The 13,658-nt window shown below is 36.5% G+C and overlaps 1 protein-coding gene across 3 annotated transcripts in view; it reads right to left on the reverse strand.

Annotated features, from left to right (window-relative positions):
* The window catches only part of ctnnbip1 (catenin, beta interacting protein 1), a 31,022-nt gene extending 20,662 nt beyond the window's left edge, over window positions 1-10,360 (reverse strand). For all 3 annotated transcript variants that reach the window (XR_014538043.1, XR_014538044.1, XM_083569956.1), the window contains exon 1: window positions 10,202-10,360. The gene's annotated coding sequence lies outside the window, so the exon portion shown is untranslated. The remainder of the gene's footprint in view (window positions 1-10,201) is intronic.
* Between the last annotated feature and the right edge of the window lie 3,298 nt (window positions 10,361-13,658).

Here is a 13,658-nt window from a genome sequence, read left to right on the forward strand (position 1 = left end):
TAAACGTACGATTTAAAATGTATGAAAAAGATTTTGAAAAAAAAACCATGTAATGCATCTTTAAAATTGTTCACATTTTATGCGATTGTTGTTCAGGCTACATATTTGTACGTTACTTATGTGTGTGCATCATGGCACGAAAATCCGCCATAATGCACACATTCGGCAATTAAAACCGTCCGTGTGGAAACAAAGCAAAAGTTCCGTTTGGTGTCCTGATGATTTATGTAATTTAAAAACACCATCATTAATTTAAAACATTTACATAAGAGTATTTTTTACAAACTGCCCTGTCACCTGAAAATGTAAACAGGCTTGTTTGTTTGCGCAACTTGCTCAGTACAAATAAAAATAAGTTATGGGAAACTTTAGTTTTTCTATGTTCTTTTTTCCATGCGGTTAACAGACATGAAAAATTTCTTTGAAAAACATCTATGACCTTTAAGACATGTTTAGTTTTTTAATGCTCTATGTTGAGTAGAATGTCACTAATAATAAACATACATATGCATAAAGCATCCATATTTGTCTGCTTCACAATGTGACACCCAGTAAAAAAAAAAAAAAAAAAGGTTAATCTGCCACTGAAGAAAACAAAAAGAGCAAAAAGAAAAAAAAAAAAAAGTAAAAAAAAAAAAAGACCAAAAAGAAAAATCCCGTCAATGTCTGCTCGTGCCAAGAACGCGTGTCTTACTAGGAGCAATAAAATTCACTTCAATGTGAGGCTCAGGAAACCCCCTCTGCACATCATCAGTAGAAATCCTGCTATAATCCTCAGTAATCATAGACTCTGAAGACCATGAATAAGAAATCCATTAGACAAAAGATGATAAACTTGAAAACTTAAAAGCAGCAAATTGGGCACGAGTCAATCTTTAATCTCTAAGCCGTGGTCATGCTTGTGCTGGTACGGCTGGTAGCTGAAATGCAAGTCAAAAGGTGGTTTGTAAACTGTCAGATCGACTCTGTTAGTCTATTAATCAGCTATTTATTGTGAACTAGCTACAGTTTTCCACCAAAGCCATTCTGGAACAAAGATGAACTACTGTGCAATAAATGAGATTTTGCAGTGAAACAATGCTTCAGCACTAAAGACAAATAATATTTTTTGAACAATTTTAAATAAAATGCCTGCTTGTTTAAATAATTTTTTTAGAAAAATTAAATAGAATAAATTTAATTATTCGTTTTTTAACGTTTTTTCTAACATTTGTGAGCATCAACAGTTTACATTTTTAAAACCAGTTTAATGCCTGTGTGGTTAAATAATATATAAAATTATATTTTAGAATATTGAATAAAAATTAAATTGAATAAATCTAATTAACCTCAATACACTATACAGATGTGTATATGTGTGTGTGTTACATTTAATATAAAATTTTCTAAAGGTGTGTTCTACTTAACTCTTCTACTTATTTCAGCATACTTTAACAAATATGTTCATTCCTTCCATCCTTCATTCATTCATTCATTCATTCATTCACTCCCCTGATATGCAGAATTGTCAGGATTTCTCCTTTCAAAAGAATTCCTTAAAGCAAACGGTAAATAATCGCTAGCATTATCGGTGGCAGGAAGTGGATCGATGTGAAAAAGTTAGTCACGAATACGTGTACTGTTACACCCTGATTAACTGCAAATCTACTCCAAAAAATGTCTAAAAAATAAAACTCTGTGCAACAAAAAAATTTAAGTCTAGGTATTGAGTTTAATTTTTTTACAAACCCGGATGTTTGTATCACATGTTCATATGATCATGTTACGTTCACACAATGTAAACTAAGCATCAATTTATGTCTGACTGAGTATCACTGCACTGCAAATCTTAAGTCAGGTAAAAAGGTGTGAAATGATTAAGCATGTGCGTATGTACGGGACTAAAACTGACGTTGGTGAAGAACAATAGTTCTGTAATTGTTTTTCATCACATAGAGAAAAACTTGGACAAAGCTGTAAATTAGGAAATTACCCTGTCATCCCCTTTAAATTTAACCCCAAACTGGAAGCGTCACAGCCGGACTGAACCCCGCTGAGAGAGTTTTCCTGAACTAAACTTCAGACGATAATGAAATCAACTCGTATTGTAACTCAAATGATTATTCCTCTCCTTACTGCACTGTAGCATCCAGTATCCCGGCAGTGCAATGTGATAATGTCTCGTATGTGGCAGGGTCACTGAGGTCACACATTAGTCTCGCAACCCTGTTACGTACTCGACTCACTGTACATTCGAAGCATTTAGTGCAGTCGGCATTAACATGAACGCTGAGCTTTAAGGAAATACTTGAGCGGATTTCAAACTAATCCCAGGCCATGGATCAGAGTTAAAAATAATGTACTGGGTTGCATTGTCACAATCGCAAAAATATCCGTACCGCTGACAATAAAGTACTTTAGCTATCGATCTGTGGTTGTGTTGAAGAAATAAAATTAAAAAAAATGTGGAGGAAGAATTGATTTTTGGAGATGTGAGCAAAGATGGGTGTCTGTTCTGAAAACCAAAATGTAGGCAAAGTGCAAAGAAACAGCTATTTTTTATTATGGGGTCAACTGCTATGTTTTTTGCTGTTCCTAACATTTGGTTATGATATGATGAATAATTTCCAGAAGAAACATTATACTAAAGTGTCTTTCTTGGCTTTTGGTTATCACTGTTCTTGGAGATGTTTGTGGGCACCTGCCCAAAAGATCTGCATGTGTTTTTTGAAATATCCCAATCCACATTTAGTCCCTATTTGCTGTTAAGAACCTCCGCTCTTCTAGGAAGATGTTCCACTCGATTTTGGTGGAGGCCTGGAGTGCAGGTAGAGTTTTATTTCATCTCAAGATGTTCAGTAGGGTTGAGGTCAGAGCTCTAGAGCAGGCCATTTAAGATCTTCCACTTCAACCCATGTACACCATATCTTCATGGAGCTGGATTTGTGCACAGGGTCATTATCATGCTGGAACAGGTGTTGGGTCTCCTAGTTCAGGTGAAATGAAAATCTGATGCTAAAGGATCTAAAAACATTTTATACAATTGTGTGCCTTCAACTTTGTGGTAAAAATACTGGGAAAGAACCGCATGTGGCTGAAAAAAATCAGGTGACCAGTAAGTAGTCTATGTAGTGAACGTGCTGTCGAGGTACTCATGCTACAAGATTCATTGTCGGGAATTTTAAATATAAATCCTTAAAAAAACATTGCATCACTGAACCGTTCTCACCGAACAAACAACCACCATGGGGCAGAAATGATCTCTGAGCTCGGGGCCGGGGCTCCATCACTAGTCATCAAAATTCCAGTATGGAAATCAGGACTAGAATATGATGATAAAAAAAAAAAATAATAATTAAAAAAATTTACTTTTTTTTTTTCTTCATGAAAAGATTAAGATCCATATAATTCCATCGTTCATCCTGTTTTTACATGCTTTCAATATTAAATGCTTTTGTATAAATATCAAATATATGGTCAAATATTTTAACTTTCTTGAAATGAATGTTTCAGGTTTGAAACTTTTATTTGATAATTTTATTTATTAGAATAATATTTTTAATAATTTTTTATTTTAGTCCATTTTAAGATTTGTTAAATTCTGAATTTCTAAAAACATTTCTGTAATTAGAATGAACATTCTGAAATTAGGTTCAAATTCGATCAATAAGGGCAAAAAACCTTTTTTGTTCATTTTAAATCAAATAATTGGAAATACTGGATGGTAAAAAAAAAATCCACCTGATCGCAAACGTATAAAAGTGCAGAATGTGGTCGATGAGAATGTGTGCTTGTGTTGTCCTTTGGAATAAAGTCTTGAGCATTTGAGTTAGGTTAGCGTAACGTTCGCCGCACGGGTGTTAACCAACATTGCATTCACTTATATAAAGGTAGTTCCATATTATAGAAGGTCATTCAAAGCATTGTCCTGCATCATGTGACTCGCTAAACTAAACAAAAAAAAAAAGAACCAATTTTCCGGATAATAGTTTTATACTGAGGCTTAAAAATGACACTTTTCATATTTCCATGTTGTTTGTACCAGTAAGAAATAAAACAAATCTACTATTGCCTCTTTAATGGTGTGAATTGCATCATGTACTAGAAATTGGACAGCATTAGAAGTCAAAATTGGAAAAATATTATGGGATGGAAACAAAAGTCACACATCCTCAGCAGCTAATCATGTGTTTGCAGTAAATCTGTCATTTGTTTTCTGTTATTTGTATTAACCGATGTGCTGTGGAAATCTCTTTTGTGCTGGAAAAACTAGTTTGACGGTTTCCTTTTCAAGCCAGAAAAAAAGGGTTCGAATAGAACGAACGCGCCAGGTATAAATCATACTTCTTTTAATGCCAGTGTGAATCGGAAGTGATATATTTTGGTTGCAAATACTTTAATACCAGGGGTGTAACGTTCCACAAAATTCACGGCTCGGTACCTGTTTTTTAAGTCACGGTTCTTATTAACATTTGAACAGTTTAGATTTTTTTTTTAAGCAATTTAAAATAAAATACCTGCCTGGCGAAATAATATTTTATAAAAATTAAATAGAATAAATCAAATGAATTCGAAAAAAAAATGTATTACATTGATTAAATAAAGTAATCAATTAAATTGTCTCAAATTAAATGAATAAAATAAAAGGAAAAATTTTATAGTTTACATCTGTTAGACCCCGTTTGGGTAATACAGATGTGTTTGTAATGTGTGTGTGTGTGTGTGTGTGTGTGTGTGTGTGTGTGTGTGTGTGTGTGTGTGTGTGTGTGTGTGTTTTACATTTAATATTTAATTTTCTAAAGATACAATCTACTTAACTGTTCTCTACTTTTTAGCATACTTTAACAAATGTCTTCATTCCTTCTATTGTTCATCTATTTAATCCCTCGATGTGTGGAATTGTCAGGATTTTCTTCCTTTAAATAAAAATCTTGAAGCTGGACATAAAACACTTGCCCATGCTGGGCACTGACCGCTTCCTGATTCTTTAGCGTTTTCATGCACGTGCAAAACTAATCTCATTTCCGCTACGGCGTGAGTAGCCACAGTGACACTGCGCTAACTTTACTTTCTTAAATTTTTTTCAAGGCCCTTGGCATTGTTGTGTATGTTTTCATGTTTAATAATAAAAAAATAAAATGGGCTCAAAGTGCGAGGCGGAGACCAAACAAACTTGCGGTCCGCCACTTAATACGTTCCTAAGAAAACTCGGATTTTAACTCAAATAGGATTGCATTCTGTACATGTGTACAAACCGAAAGCCCTGTACGTTACACCCCTAGTTAATACGAATTAGTTTTTTTTTTAAATCTTAATAATCAGATACAGGTAATAATGGTACATATGCAAAATAATGAACGGATAGATTGTTATATTTTATAAAATTATAATACATATATTCTAATATTTGAATGAAGCAACATGGAAATGTTTATATTTAAGACACCTTCAACCTTTTCTTATTGTCTGCCTGCAAAAGATCACTGATAAATAGTTTTACCAAATGGAGTGGTTTGAAAAACTTGGGAAGATCTATGATTTTCTAAAAAGATGAAGGTCACAATGGACATGAACGCCAGCAGTGTTTCTGCAGGTATTCACTGTACAGTCAGACATTTCATGCTAAAAGAAACAGGAATCATTTATTAATTTGCTTGTAGTTTCTCTGTAACTTAACACTTCTAATGCTCAATCACCCTCCTTCATGAATGTACATAAAACCTTCCATAGTGTGAATATAGCATTTATAATTTTATCTATTATTTTAGAATTGTATAATCATTATACCGTACATCTGACTTTTATTTCTAACTTCATTTCCAACGTCTACAAAGCTGACCTTTCTAGAGTGCATACATGCATCAATGCTGCCTTAATATAACGTTTAGAAGCAACTTTCAAGTCACGCAGCAATGCAAGCACCAGCTGGTAGAAGCTTTGGCTGAGCTGTTCGCGTGTTTGAGAAAGGATTTTATTGTAATCTAGGGCTAATCCACCGCTTCGGCTGTACGGCGTGAGAACAATGGGTCGCTGTATGTAGCTGCAGCGGTGATGAAGCATGTGGCGAAAGTACGTCTAAAAAGTAGGTCACGAGTCGTTAGCAGTATGCGAGGAGTTCGCGATGAGCATGCGGGGAGCATGCGAAATATGACCCCGTGGAGGGATTTACCAAATGCCAAATAATCATAAACTCCCCTCAGGCACAGATCAGAACTGCATCCAACTTCCTGTCACTGGCTCCTGTGTAATATGACAGACAGTAGAACGTTATATGGAAAGATTGACTACGCATGATGGTTTTCGGTGCTACGAGAAATAACTGAAGACTTGATTCATTACACAGGCTTTCTGTGATTTTTTTTTTTTTATACAGAAATGAACATTGAACAGACAAACTAGTGCGAGTAGTGAAAATGTATAGGGTACAAATCAAAAAATGTTTACTAGGAGAAATAAAATAAAAATTATTAGGATTAACTTCTATACATAACCGTGTGTCTGGCATTTGAGTGCACATCATGAATTACAATAGAAGCGCTACTGCAGTCTGTCGGCCCCGTTGGGATTTCACTGCCAAGGTGGGAGAGAGGGAAAGAAATAGACAGAGAAGGCAAGCTCTCAGTCAGAGAGAAAGAGAGAGAGAGAGAGAGAGAGAGAGAGAGAGAGAGAGAGAGAGCGTGAGAGAGAGCTCTACAGTTTTGCTCAGGCCTGTGCAGGATTCTTGTGAAAAAGCAGCGGTAAAACCGAGTTTTTATTCGGACTAATTGGCTCTGCACCGGTTGCGTCGGGGGGAAAAATAACGAGGAGCGTAAATCATTTTAAATCGAGCGATCATAAAAAAGAATAAAATATCAGGTTGCACGGTACATAAGGGGGAAAAAAATCTAACCGGATGCTCAGCTGTCAGTTTACTGATCTATAACTGATGCGCAAAAATAAAGCGATGTTAATTTGTGTCGTTCACAAACACGATAGTGAATCTAGTTCAAATACACACCAGTATAAAATATAATTTTCACGAAAAGCGTTTAATGGTCTATCTAGAAACAATTAAACCGTACAGAACACAAGCGTTAATATAAGGTGCGTAACCTTGTTTAATACGATATATATTTCGATAGTAAAAGTTTATCTGAGGAACTCGTACGTGTCCACGTGATCTGAACAATATAATGCACAAAAATTAAAAACAATTTTAACTCAGGACAGAGGTATTAGAGTGTTCCAGGTTTATAGCAGCATGATCATCTGCGATTACTGCAACAAACCTGCTGCACATTCGTTCCACGGCATTATTTATCATCACGTTAAAAAATTTTATTTATCAACCGATCGCCGCTGTATGGGCAGAATTAAAACTCTGGTACATGCTGTTATAGGAAAACACTCAACTTCTAGCTAAGTAACTGCTTTGAATCGCACTGCATTACAACAACCTTATGTATATCATTTTTATATTCCAGCGTACCCTCAAGAGTTAGTTAGACTGAGGCAGACCCTTAAAATAGATTTTGCGGAAAAGGTCAAATATAATGAACCTGTAATCAGCGTGTATGGTCATGATCATGTCCTAGCACTTACGTGCCTGAAAGAAACTAAAGTGGGGTGAGAGCCGTTCCAGGAGGTTTACTCCATAGTATATAAAGCATGCTGGAGCACGGCAGGGGGTTTTTAGCCTCGCCTAAGCCTGCTGTGCAAAGACAGCTGATCATTACCCCCAGGGACACGGAGGCTGAGCTGTGCCAGAGCTCCACCTGCCCCGGCTTTGGAACCCCGAGCCGAGTCCGAACGCAGAGGAGAATCCACAACTGCGCAGGATATAATCGCAACCATAATAAATAACGTGTTAGGTTCAGGATTACCTGCTATACCATGTGAATATAAGACGAGCGTGCACAACTCTGTGCACAATGAGATGCTGAGCAAAACTGTTCCTGCTAATAAACAGGAAAAGGATTCGTAATACATCCTGAGATCACGCGATCAGTGTAGTCATGTATTTTAAAAGAGACTCGAGATATCGAATCCCGATTTTTTTTTTGTTTCTGTAGTAGACATCATTGACTACGATACTTAAAATATTGTGAAAAGTCAAATCGTATTAATGTAAATCGAAACACGTTCGGGTTTATGGAGCAATGTACAATTTGCATTTATGGCATTTAGCAGACGCCTTTATCCAGAGCGACTTACAACTGGGCAGGGGAGGGTTAGGGGCCTTGCTCAAGGGCCCAACAGTGGCGGCTCAGTGGTGATGGGAATTGAACTTGTGACCTTCCAATCCAAAGTCTAATGCCTTAACTACGGGGTTACCGCCGCCAATTTCAATAACCCAGAAAAAAATCATCATCATCATCATCATCATCTCCTCCTCTTCAGCAAGTGTCAGACGCTCCTCTTTAAGAAAAGACAAAGAACTCTTAAAAATTTTCGCCAGCCAGCACATACTACAGCTGCAATAATAAACGTGACCTGACGTATCCACGGAATTAATGCCCCAAACATTCGTGTCAGGTATCCTGAACAGGTGATCGGTCTACATGCGAGTCGCGACCACGATGCGACAGTCGCGTTCATGTGCTTCGAGTTCCTCGAGGGTGCGGCCACATTAAAATAGAATCTGATCAACACTGAGTCCTGAGTGACGAGAAATGTTGTGTTAAAGCCAGGACATTCCTGATCAGTTAATAATACAAAACCATAAACTTAGAATAAGTGTGCATGGTCACGACTCTATGCGTCTGAAAGAAACTAGAGGAGATCGAGTTCCATCACAGGAGGTTCACCCCATAACATGTAAAGCATGTCGAAGCCCCGGCTTTGAAACCTTGAGCTGCATCCATAACCGTGCAGGAAGGCTGAAAATAAACATTATATCAAAGCTATCATAACTAACGTGTCAGGTTCAGGACTACCCGCTACACAAAAAGTATTATGGGATGGACAGCAGATGATAAACGCTTGTGTTATGTCCACAATGAGTTTCTAGCCGTGTTTCTGAAAAAACGTTCCAACGCGGGATCATATCATATAGAGCATGTCGGAACATGGGAGGGGTTTTGAGCCTTGCCTAAGACTGCTGTACAAAAACAGCTGATCATCACCCCCAGGGACACGGAGCCTGAGCTGTACCAGAGCTCCACCTGCCCCCGGCGTTGGAACCTTGAGCCGAGTCCTAACCTTGAGCTTCATCTAAAAAACCGGGCAGGAAAATAAACATTTACATCACAGCCATGATAAAGAAAACAACACAAAATGATTTCCAAATACTGGTTTCACAGCACATAAGGAACAGCAGACTCACATAACACAACCAGTTCCATCACAGGACGTTCACCCGATTGAATATAAAACTTCTTAAAGCATGGCAGGGGAAATCATCACCCCCAGGGACAAATAAATCCACCTGCCCCGGGTAAATAGTATAAATCACAGCCACGATGAATAAAACAACACAAAATTAATAAAAAGAAAAATGACTGGATTGACAGATTATAAACCACAATCATGTCCATGATGAGTTTCTCGAGGGTGTGGCGACACCAAAATAGATTCTGATCAACACTCGGTCCTGAGAGACGAGAAGTGTTGGGTTAAAACCCAAGACATTCCTGATGATCAGTTAACGATCCATCAGATTCATCCCTATTAATGAGAAGTGTATAAGCAGAGTAGAGTCACCTGATCTGAACAATGAGGGACTGAGGGACAAGACAGTGAAAAGGAAATATCCTGGAACTACACAAGACCTACACAATGCCATATCCTGGAAGATATGAAATGAATGAGAAAGGTTTGAAGTCGCAGTGCTGGAGATTGAGGATCCAGGGGAGGAACTGCTTCCTCTTTCCAGCTCTCTCTTTCTCTCTCTCTCCAGATCTCTCTCTTTCTCTCCAACCTGGAGCTTTATTTTTCTCTTTAAATAAAACATACAATGAAATGTTATGCCACACAATTCGCGATCCTGTCTTCTTTTGGTTTTTGTTTTTATAAAGGAAAGAAATAAAAATAAACACCCTCTCCCCCGTGTAGTGTCTTCCTGAATCGAGCTCAGCGCACTGCTGGCTTTCTAACAAAGCCTTCAATGAAGTTCCCATACACTCACTACCTAAGGCTAGCTGTGCTAAGCTAGCGAGCAGAATCCTCAATGCTAACACTTTTTTTTGCTAGCATTCGTGTATATATCTATATATATAGATGTATCTATATTTAATTCGCTTACCTTTCCTGGTCCAGGATTTCTTTTTCTTTCTTTTGTTTTGCGTGTTATTTAAGGGCTAAGCAGTTCCTCAGGAGGCGTCCTGCCTGTTCCGGGGTCACATCCCCCGACTATCGATGGGAGCTGTGAGTGGAGCCAAAGAAGGAGCGGAGACGGTGTGTGTTTTCCCACCCGTTTTCCGACAAGTCCCGCCCATTGCGCTAGGATCAAACCAGGAGCTGGTATTCATTATCTGCGCGCTGATTGGACACTGTCCGGCAAAACGGTAGAAAGCCAGCCAATCAGACAAAAGATTGTCTAAATACGGGTGGTAGACGAAACGAACGTGAAAAGTGAAGGAAAAGGTGCTGCACCAGGTTCTGCCGGGGTTTTTCCAGACGTTCACCAACAGAGGGCGGTATTTAGGTATATTTTGGAATTTGGGGCGCTTTTTATTTTGTATACTGAAACATTTAACAATTATACCATAATTAAATATTAAAAACATAATATTTATTTTTGTTTTGTTTTTTAATGAAAGAATAGAGAAAAAAAATCTTTGAAATTTAGATCTCAAAAATTCTGGTTGCTTTCCGACTTAAAAGTCCTTGTAAAGTTTCAAAATAAATGTTTAAATTCAGTGATAGATATTGGGCCTCCTTTCTGACCATTTACATTTGTGCATATGGAACTTATCTTATAATATTAAAAGATTGAGCATGAAAATGTGACTCTTATCCATATCTTTTTTTTTTTTATCAAAGTAAAATATAAAAAACATTTTTATTTAATTTTAGATCTGAAAAAATCAAATGCTAGCGTTTACTTGAAGTTAAAGAATATATACACAGCATGTCAAAAGACGCAGCCCTTCAACAGGGATTAGTGTGGTTCCACATGATCTAGGGCAGAGGAGCCCAAATCTTTTTCTACGAAAGGCCAAAAATCATTGTCTTCGGCTCATTGATTCTTGGCTCTTGTTGTATAGAAAAGGTGGTTCCAATTATCTACAGTCCAGACAGAATTGCATGGTGATGAAGTATGGAATGTTAGTTCACTATTCCTTTCACCCAGAATAAGTCTCCATGTTTGATTGTGGCTAAAAGAGTTCATTGGGACGGTGTTCGTTGCTCTGTAGCATCGACCAGATGGCAAAAAGTCTGTAAGTATTTGGCTTGGATGTGCTTTTCTGAGCCCCTTTTCTCACTCTGGAAACATAAAGTTATGGAAGGGTGTACAGGGAAGCACCAATAATTCTTTCAGCCATCTGAAGCGTCTTCTGTATTTTTCTGATGTCTGATTATTTTAGCTGAGACAAACCAGACAGTTATTCTAGTGCAAAGGACATGACAACTCTAGATAAGTGAAACTTATAGAACAAATGATAAACAGCTGCATTTATTGTACATTAGAGTTCAATGCCCAGTACAGCTATTCAGAGTAAGAGAAGAGAGTCATGAAGCTGATCATTATTTTCTCTTTCATTTTTCTCTCAAAAATCACCAACTTTGGCCCAGGAGCCCTGGCATCTCTGATCTAGGGCTAATAATAAATAAATAAATAAATAAACCCAAAGCAAAATGTACAATAATAATATTAATAATAATAATAATATGAAGCTTTTGTTAAAGAGAAATTTTGTAGCATTTATTTATAATTTATCCACCTTTCCACAGCATGGTTTCTCAGAAATATAAAAAAAGATGTATTATTTTTAGCCTTATTAACTTCAAGATAGCTGCCAGGAAATGATTTTATTTTTTATTTTTATTTTGGTGGAAGCAAAAAGCATGTCATTAATCCAATCGCTGTGATATGAGTGATAAACCACTTTGGGATGTGCTGTTACAGGAAATTAAATCACTTTGAGTCAAGCCATATCTTACTGTAGATTAAGATACTGTGCCTCCCTCTATTCCACAACAACTGCTCGCCTGGTCGCACCATTAATCCCAGTACAAGTAACACATGCTTCCAGACTCTTCTGTTTTGGCACCAAGGTGGTGGAGCAAACTTTCACCTGATATTCAAACAGCTGAGTATCTAGCAGTCTTCAAGGGATGTCTAAAAACCTACCGCTTCCAGAGGTTTTTTAAATAAGTATTACATGGAAAAAATAACTTTTTTCTAACTATTTTCTTTCCCAACAGAGATTTAGACTGGTGAAATTCTTAGATCGGTTTCCCAAATAATGTATTTATTGGTGGAACCTTCAAAGAACTTTCTAAGTCACTCTGGATAAGAGCATCTGGCAAATGCTGTAAATGTAAATGCAATTTTAAATGATTTTCCTATAAAAGCGCACCACAGTGTTTAATCCTTACATATTTGAACATGCACTAATGCATCCATGTTATTATTCTTTCCTTTTCAATATTATCTCTATATACATTACTCTATAAAACAAACATGCTCACAGTAGGACCTGCAGGTAAACATTGTCTTCCATGCCATATATTAGAATAGGTAAAAAAAAAAGGCATGGGGTTGGTGGTGAGGGATGTGATTTGGAAAAACCTTTGAAAAATAAGGACCAGCTTTAAATATCACATTAGAGGCCAATGAATAGATGTACTAGGCATTAAACTCTATTGTACAATAAATTGGATTGTTTCTCATCATACTACAAGATTCACTGAAATAGAATTTAAATATTAAACTTAATAAGAAAATTACAGTCATGTTTTCTATTTATTTTTAAATATGATGAAATCAGACATAAGGGGACCTCTGGCAACTTTCAATTAAATATACTACCGTTTTGTATAATGCAACATTCAAGTTTAATTTTTGGACCGTCATAAAAATATATATGGACCTTTGTAAAATTAATACTGAACAAAACTACCGTGCTGTAATATGCTTATCCATTAGAATGGATTTTTAGATGCATTTGGCAACCCTGCTAATATCAGCATTTAGAAGAGGATTGTAACGAGTAGACACTCATTGCCAAAGAGGTGGAAGACACTAAACTTCTCTAAACTTCTCTAAACTTCCTCTCCTGTTAAAAAAAATAATTTTAAATAATCAATAATGAAAAAAATCTCATTTAGAAAACTAGTTGACTTTTTAAGGTTCATTTTTATAATCTTAAATATTACAATTAACCATTAAAGGCTCATTTCACCAGTATATGTTTACCATCAGAATAAAAATAGATCAATGCCATGAGGAATAACTACTCTATTTAACAACATATTATATTTAAATTATTATTAAAAACATTTTATTATTAAAACATGAATTATTTTAATTATTACACACCACAAGAAACAGACTGGATGTTCTTCTAACTAAAAGCTTCTGGAGCAACATTTAGTAACTGGGTAAATTCCAGTCATGGTAAATGTACAATACAATAAATGTTCTAAGGTTTTAAATAGAAAGTACAGTTAAAAACAGTTACAATCTAAAAACAATGTACGTCAGTGAGAGTATGACGTATCCCATTTCACCTCTGCATTATTTTATCGAGAAG

This window comes from Silurus aristotelis, assembly GCF_946808225.1.
Source record: "Silurus aristotelis genome assembly, chromosome: 19".
Taxonomy (NCBI): domain Eukaryota; kingdom Metazoa; phylum Chordata; class Actinopteri; order Siluriformes; family Siluridae; genus Silurus; species Silurus aristotelis.